Here is an 8,284-nt window from a genome sequence, read left to right as displayed (position 1 = left end):
CTCCCAGAGTCTTATACCAATTGGAAGGATGCAGTGGAATGACTGGGAAGGGTGAGGATGTGTCCTGAACTGGGACGGGGGGGGGGGGCACAAGATTACAAGATGGGATATAGAAATCTTTAGAAGTAGCTTTAAGTAATGTTAAGTTTGATGGCTTTGTAACAGTAGCAATGGAAAATTACTGAGGTGCAGGATACATAGAGAAAAATATATAAAGAGAGTGCAGCTAGAGAACATACTGAGAATTCTCACAAGATAAATCGTTATAGTTGACATAGCTTTAAGAAAAAAACAGCCTAGAAGAACAGGACACAGGGATAAGGGGTATCTGGGAACTGCAGGTGTCCAGGATGAGCTACAGTTAAACTAACTGATAAGTAGGAGGATGGGAGGATTATTAGGTCTCTGGTGCTAACGAACCAATTAAACTGGTATGAGCATCTACTGCGCGTGCTTCAAAGGCTGCCAGAAGTGATGATGATTGTTGGAAGAAGTAACCGACCCTCAGAGACCGCCACCACAATTCTGTACGCATGCGGGGAACTCTCTGGAAAATGATGTAATCCATATGTAGCCTCATGAATATGTATGTATACCCAGGGACTATATAAGGATGGCTTGTATAGCAGTACCGGGACACACGTTAGGAGAAGTTATCCCCTGTGTCTCCCGGCACCGCCATAAAGAATAGCTGCTTGTCAGCTTGAAAACTTTGTTGGCAAGTTTGTTCCTGGAGTTTTCTCCAAATCAGAACTGATGTGGGCTGTGGAGAGATAGGAAGGATTACAAAAGGGTTGGAATATTGGAGGAATAGGTGGGAAAAGAGAATCTGCAAGAGGCTAGAGCTGCTATAAGGAGAGGTGTCCCAGTTCTCTTGGATACCTGAGGGACTGTGAGTATGCAGGACTGCTCTCCACATCAAGCAGCACTTTGATGTGCACTGAAGTATCACATCAAGATTTCAGTTGGTTTCTGTCCTGGGTTTAGCAGTGGCAGTCATTTTTCTCTTTCTTGGTAGCTGGTGCAGGGCTGTGTTTTGACTTTCAGCTGGGAACAGAGCTGAAAAACAATGATGTTTTGGTTTGGCCAAGGACTTTGTGGGCCTCATGCTCTGCCAGGGAGGAGGGGAGCCCGGAGGAAGCAGAGACAGGACACCTGACCCAAACTGACCAAAGAGGTATTCCATACCACAGCACGTCATGCCCAGGATGTAACTGGGAGTTAGCCGGAAGGGCTGGGTGGACGGCAGGGTTGGAGGAGGTATGGGTCGGTGCTTGATCGGGCTGGGGGGGGCAAGTTATCGATCACCTGGTGATGGGGTGTTGTATTCTCTTCCCTTGTTATTTCCTTTATCATTACTATTATTGGTGGTAGCAGTAGTGATTTGTGTTATACCTTAGTTACTAAACTCTTCTTATCTCAACCCGTGGGAGTTGCATTTCTTTTTGATTCTCCTCTCCGTTCCCCCAGGAGTAGGGGGAGGGCAAGAAGGGGGGGAGTGGGTAACAAGCTGTCTGGCTGTGGGTTAAACCACGACAGTTTCTCAGGGCTGAACATCTGTGGTGGCAACCTGGCAGGGCAGCGAGCTGGCTTTCGAGGCCATTTCTGCTTGACTCACCTGCAGAAGGAGGTGCAGCACCTTTCCAGCTTCCAGGTAACTTATGGATAACGGAAGAGTCAATTATTACATGATTGATCTAAACCGATAAAGGCCTTGTTCTGTATCTCAAGCTTAAAATGTTCCCTCCATGAAGAGGTGTAGACAAGGTAAAATCATAGTTTTGTGGCACTGCTTGTAGGCCAACCACCATCATTATGTACTGCACTACTCCACCCATTTCATAGAATCCCAGACTTGTTTGGATTGGGAGGGACTTTAAAGCTCATCCAGTTCCAATCCCCTGCCACAGTCAGGGACCCCTTCCACTAGAGCAGCTTGCTCCAAGCCCCTGTGTCCAACCTGGCCTTGAACACTGCCAGGGATGGGGCAGACACAGCTTCTCTGGGCACCCTGTGCCAGCGCCTCAGCACCCTCACAGGGAAGAAATTCTCATACCTAACCCAAACCTCCCATTTCAGTTTGAATCCATCATCCCTTCTCCTATGCCTACATCCCTTATGAAGAGCCCCTCTCCAGTATCCTTGGACCCCCCTTCAGACACTCTGAGGTCTCCACGCAGCTTCTCTTCTCCAGGCTGAACAGCCCAAATGTTCTTGGCCTGTCTTCACAAGGGAGGTGCTCCAGCCTCGGGGCGTCTTCATCTACCTGTCAAAGAAGTCATGATGGGTATCCCATTTCCTTCCTAGCTAGTCTGCAGTTGACATGTTCTGCTGAATCAGAGATGTGGTTTGCTGTACCAGTTTGTCAATGTTGTACATCAACGTGTCGTCCTTGGCATTTACTCCTGTTCTTGCTTCCCCATCACCCACCAGGAAGTCTCTGGTCACAGCATACACTTGCAGCTATTTCCTTTATCAGTGTTTTAAAGGAAGAGATCTCTTGCAACCAGCTTGAGCTAAATGTTTAAGAGTAAATTTACCAAAGAACCATTTCATTTTTGTATGATTATTTTGTATGATTATTTACCACACACAGCTTCAATCATCACTGTCAGGGTGGGTCCCAGGGGCAGTTTTGCAGAAGCTGAAGAAGCCACTTTAAGAGCAATTGCAGCAGAGCAAGTGTTTGGGGGAAGTAACTTCCTTCTGGGCAACTTGTTTTTCTTCAGCAGAGACTGTAGCGATAGGGTGATGGGTTCAAACTGAAACAGGGGAAGTTCAGGTTGGAGATAAGGCAGAAGCTCTCCCCTGTGAGGGTGCTGAGGCGCTGGCACAGGGTGCCCAGAGAAGCTGTGGCTGCCCATCCCTGGCAGTGCTCAAGGCCAGGTTGGACACAGGGGCTTGGAGCAAGCTGCTCTAGTGGAAGATGTCCCTGCCCGTGGCAGGGGTTGGAGCTGGATGAGCTTTAAGGTCCCTTCCAACTCAAACCAGTCTGGGATTCAATGATTTCTCTAGTATTAGGGCTCCCTTCGTGTTGCTGGTACCAAGCAGTCGTGCACAGTCTGTTACTCTTGAGTAGATGAGGTTAATGTTTCCTGTAGGAAGCTGTTGTACACCTAAGCTCTGTGTTAAATATACTCTGGATGTTGATGTGCATGTCTCTGGGTGAGCTGCAGTGATGGGCAAAGTCACAGGACTTTTATGTGAGTGATGCCTATATACATATAAAGTTTAAAAAGGTATTATTCACCACATTTGGTATTTCAAGCTGCATGTGAGCAGTTTCCCTTCTTTACTCTTTCATTCAGTCAGCATTTCTGTATTGCCTGGCATCTCCTGTTGTTTATTTTCACATTAACAAACGCATTGTGGTTCTTTATGATAAATAAGAAAGGCTTGAGAAGTGACATGGATCCTTTCCTCTCACTTCTCATTTTAAGAAATGCTCTGGCTGTCATTTCCTGACTTCAGAGGGGAATTCTGCTCATAAATGGTGTCTCCATAATTAAGAGGTTACTATGGTGAATTCTCAAAGAGAAACTTCCATCCAAAAGACCTTATTAGATGTTGGCACTACACAGTGTCAGAAGAAGTAAATAAAGTTTTCAGTAAGTTAACTCCTGTCTCATCTGCTCATGGCTGTGGCTGCCCCATCCCTGGCAGTGTTCAAGGCCAGGTTGGACACAGGGGCTTGGAGCAAGCTGCTCCAGTGGAAGGGGTCCCTGCCCGTGGCAGGGATTTGAAACTGGGTGAGCTTTAAGGTCTCTTCCAACCCAAACCATTCCATGATTCTATCTCTGGCTTATTTGATCTTTCTTGGTCTGAAAAAAAAGGTCTACAGAATAAATCTACCCCCAAGCCCTCATCTGAATGGATGGATGCACAACCACAGTACATATCTGAAGAGGACCTATAAGGATGCTGGGGAGGGACTCTTCATTAGGGACTATAGTGATTGGACAAAGGGTGATGGGTTCAAACTGAAACAGGGGAAGTTTAGATTGGATATAAGGAGGAAGTTCTTTACTGTAAGGATGGTGAGGCACTGGAATGGGTTGCCCAAGGAAGTTGTGAATGCTCCATCCCTGGTGGTGTTCAAGGCCAGGTTGGACAGAGCCTTGGGTGACATGGTTTAGTGTGAGGTGTCCCTGCCCATGGTAGGGGGGTTGGAACCTGATGATCTTAAGGTCCTTTCCAACCCTAACTATTCTGTGATTCCATGATGCAGCACTTGGCATGTTGGATATACAGTAAGAACTACTTGGTTTGCCCATTCCATAGCAGGAATGATCTGGCTCCCTTCTTGTTTACACAAAATGTTATTATCTGTGATAGCTTCTGTGGGTTTCTTTTCATGGCAGCTCAAGATAAGCTGACCAACCTTCTTGAAACCATGATGTGCTTATGTATGCAGGGAATTTGTATTCTGTGACATTGTCTTTTGATGATGCTGGGAGTTTCCCATCCTAGATTTAACACATCCTTCGCTAGATATGGTTGTGGAGGAGCAAGGGGAGACGCTCTGCATGTATAAGATGGATTTTTTTACATCGGAGAACTGTTGATAATTCCTATTTCATGCCTGCAGAGTTTGACTGGGATGTAAGTAGGTTTTATCAAGCCCCCAAGACAGCATAAGTGAAGGCTGGATCACAAGGGATGCAGGTGAATGATGTCATGTGCCTCGTTTTCTTAATCTGACCTTTCAGGGGAAAGTGAAGTCTCTTGTAACATCAGTTGCTCCATACGAGAGCTTCCTAAGGAGAGTTGCGGTTGGTTTACAGCTTCTGACATGACTTGCAATCTGCTACTGGCAACAATCCCGTGCTTGAAGAAAGGAAAGGAAGAAAATGCCAACCAACCCTTATGAAATTGCTGCTTCTTCTATTACTACTGATAGTAGTGTCTCCTTGAGTGATCTGTTTTGTAACCTCACCTTATACTTCAGCTCTTCAAGGTAAGTAATTCTCTACTTATTATTTAAAGCTGAAGCTTCCACTAGTGATATACCCCATCTTGTGCTGGGGTTCATCAGAGTTTTCTGAGCATGAGGCTCTCTGTCTCACTCCAGTAATAACCACTGAGCTTGCTATGGTGTCCAACTCCTTTCAAATGGTGGCCTTGAAAGCAGGAGTCCTTCTGTCACCTGTTGTGTTGGGTCCTGGATACTTTATCCAGGAAGCCTGGCACCTGAAAAAATAGATATAATATTCTAGGAGTACCATCTGATAATTATAGCTCGCCCTTTGGGAACTGTCCAAGGAGTAGGTCTGTGTTCTTAGAACTGCTTCTATCGATTCCTCATCCTTTCCCATTGTCTTTATGCATGTGGCTTGCATAACTTCTGTTGGCATCACCAGAAAGCAAGATAGCAGAACAGGAAACATTCCAGGCTCTTACACTGCAGCTGGTACTTTGCTTTTCTTGCCTTGAACCACAGTTAGGGTCTGCTGCAACGCTCTGACAGGTCTTAAACCCTTCACAACCTGGCATTGCAGGCTTACTTGGAAGAAGAGATCAAAGGAGCTTTAATAGTTTGTGGGATTTCAGTCTGGGGACTTCTGGGGGTGTCTCTGGTGAGCTTCTCTTGTCATGTCCCAGGGGCATTCAGCTCTCAGGTAGCTCTAGGACTGTTCCCACACCTACAGTGGCAGAGCCTGAGCTCATCAGCAGCCATAACCCACAGTTCATTGCTGTCTTTACAGTGACCTTCCATGAAGTGAGAGTTATGTTTCCTTTCTCCTAAAACTTCTTCCTTTCAGCTCTTTAGGGTAAGAAATGCACTATTCCAGCCTTTCATTCCTATGCTGTAGTTTTAAAACCTGTTATTCTTGTTGCTTTCCTCTGTGCTTCACCAGTGCTGCTGCCTCATCAGCACAAGGTGACAATTCACACCTCCAATGTGCAGGTTTTCTTCTCACATGTTGCTACATGAGAGTCATAAAACTGAGACTTATGGGATTAATCTCTCCTAAATCTAAAGCTTGCACCAATGCGTGGACTAGTCCTTTAGACTCACATAGTGAGAGCAGTGCAGGATGTGATCCCTCAGATTAAATGTATTGCAGAGGCTTAAAGCAGCTCTGGGTGTGTTGGTTTAGGTACAGAAACACTGAGTCAGATCTATCCCACTCTCTGTAAGTTCATACTGAAAAAGCAAATTCAGATTTAGTGTGAATACAGAAATGTGATTAGTTCAGGGAAGCCAGTATGGCCGTGGTTTGGGGTCCTAAGGAATTTGGGCTGAAGGCCATAAAAATGGGTATGAGACTTCTGTGACTTTCATGCCTTGGATGCTGAGGGTGAAATTGTGGGGATATTCTGTCTAATCTGTTAAAGGAAACCACCCGGCCTGGGCATCCTTGTAGAGAGAACAAAAACACCTCCTGTCTTGAGCACGGCGATGGCTCCAGGCGCGGAGGAGCAGAGTTACACAGCTCCTTGGAGAGGAAGCGCCGTCGTCTCGAGCTTATCGCTCCTGCACAGTTGTAAACTCAGCCCTGCTCACTCTTGCTAATAATAGCCAAGTGTAATTGTGTGCAGGCAGCCAGACCAGCCAGGGGAAAACAGCCTCTTTAGCCAAAACTCGTTGAGTAATGAAGAAAAGCAAAGCATAAATATCCAACTCGGTGTAGTCAGTCTTCAGTGACAGCTTGGGGAGTTTATATCCCTAAGCAAAGCAGATTGGACATGAAGAAGGACTTGCAACGGGGGGATTTGCAGCCCTGTGCAGAGGGCATTGGAGCAACATGTTCTTTGGAAGCACTGCATTAGGGAAGACAGCAGCTTATCTGAGGATGTGTCACACTGGGGCTGGACACCCAGGCTCACCAGAGCAGTGCTGGCCACAGCCACTGTCTCCAGCTCTGTCCTACAAGTGAGAACTTGGGATCATTAGGTGCTTCAGCAGCAGCACAGAGCTGGTACAGGACAAGCCTAAGAATTGAGGCCAGGTTGGACAGAGCCTTAGGTGACATGGTCTAGTGTGAAGTGTCCCTGTCCATGGCAGGGGATTGGAACTGGATGATCTTAAGGTCATAGAATCATAAAATAGTTAGGGTTGGAAAGGACCTTAAGATCACCCAGTTCCAACCCCCCTGCCATGGGCAGGGACACCTAGGATCCTATGGAAATGAGATACTTGAGTCAGGCTGCCCCTGTCCTAAGAACCCATTAAGTCTTTATCAGTGTGCTGGAACATAAGCTGCAGACAAAATGTGAGGAGAAAAGAAAGCACCCCTGCCAACAAGTTCCCAGCTCATTTCTTCATCTTTTACAGTCTCATCTTTGTCTCCCATTATCTATTTTTGCTGTAAAATCTACTGCAGTTTGCTGCTTAGTTGCAAGGAACATTGCAATGGGCACTGAAAAGCTATACATAATAGCCTAAGTGGGCTCTTATGTGCTATTCCCTCTCAGTAGTTACTATTACTGCTGTTACACAGAGATCAGAGAATGGCACTCATCCAGCACTTCTGCCTCTTACTTTTAAATACTCTAAGTACTGGTAGAATAGAAACAATCACTAGTTGTGAGAAGCAGTGAAGAAGCTGGCTGCCGTGGGGCAAGCCCAAAACCCACACTACTTTGGTTACTGGTTGCTGCAGACAGAAACCACAAGTGAAGCTGCTGTCTCCAAGGCACGTCATATGTCACTTGTGTTGCTGCACATTCAGACCCCATTTTGTTGTATAATCAAACGCCAAAACAAGGGTTTTAGCCCCAGTATTGGGTATCTTCTAGATCTTCATGTCATGCTACCCTTCTCTCTGCTGATGAGAGAACTGAGGTCTCCAGAGCCCACGGCATGGATCCCGTTTCTGCTGTAACTCTCCCTGCTCCCAAGGGAGGCTCAAGGCTGTCTCACAGCTCTGCTGGTCTGGGTAAGTATCCAAAACAGAACTCCAAAAATAGGAAGCAGGGACCTAAAACTGTTTATTGTTGACTAAGAAAATGAATCTTGACGTTAACTATTGAACCAGTGCCTACAAGAAACCTGGAGAGGGCCTTTGCACAAGGGCCAGTAGGGACAGGACAACGCGAATGATTTTAACCTGCCAGAGGGGAGATTGAGATGAGCTCTTAGGCAGAAGCTCTTCCCTGTGAAAAGTGAATCAGTCCCTTTTCTATGGGCTTAAGATGAGAATAAAAACTCTGTATGGAAGAAGACCACTTTTTTTGCTAATGATGTAAGATGCCAAGAGCCTGAGATTCCACCTCTTCCAATCACAGGCAGCCACCAAGCGCCACCAGGCAGCAGAGGTTTTAACTGTGAGGCAGCTAG

At 46.3% G+C, this 8,284-nt stretch overlaps 1 long non-coding RNA gene across 1 annotated transcript; it reads left to right on the top strand.

Moving 5' to 3' along the window:
• The first annotated feature begins 1,538 nt into the window (after nucleotides 1–1,538).
• Nucleotides 1,539–8,284, top strand: LOC133208753 (uncharacterized). The gene is made up of 3 exons (XR_009724507.1): nucleotides 1,539–1,654; nucleotides 4,785–4,957; nucleotides 7,744–8,284. It is a non-coding gene; the product is annotated as an uncharacterized LOC133208753 (long non-coding RNA).

This window comes from Neopsephotus bourkii, unplaced genomic scaffold (assembly GCF_033783945.1).
Source record: "Neopsephotus bourkii isolate Nb327-2 ecotype Australia unplaced genomic scaffold, CSIRO-AGI_Nbou_v1 NB_281, whole genome shotgun sequence".
NCBI lineage: Eukaryota > Metazoa > Chordata > Aves > Psittaciformes > Psittacidae > Neopsephotus > Neopsephotus bourkii.
Note: the sequence above shows the minus strand (reverse complement) of the source record. Positions and strands in the feature narration are given on the sequence as shown.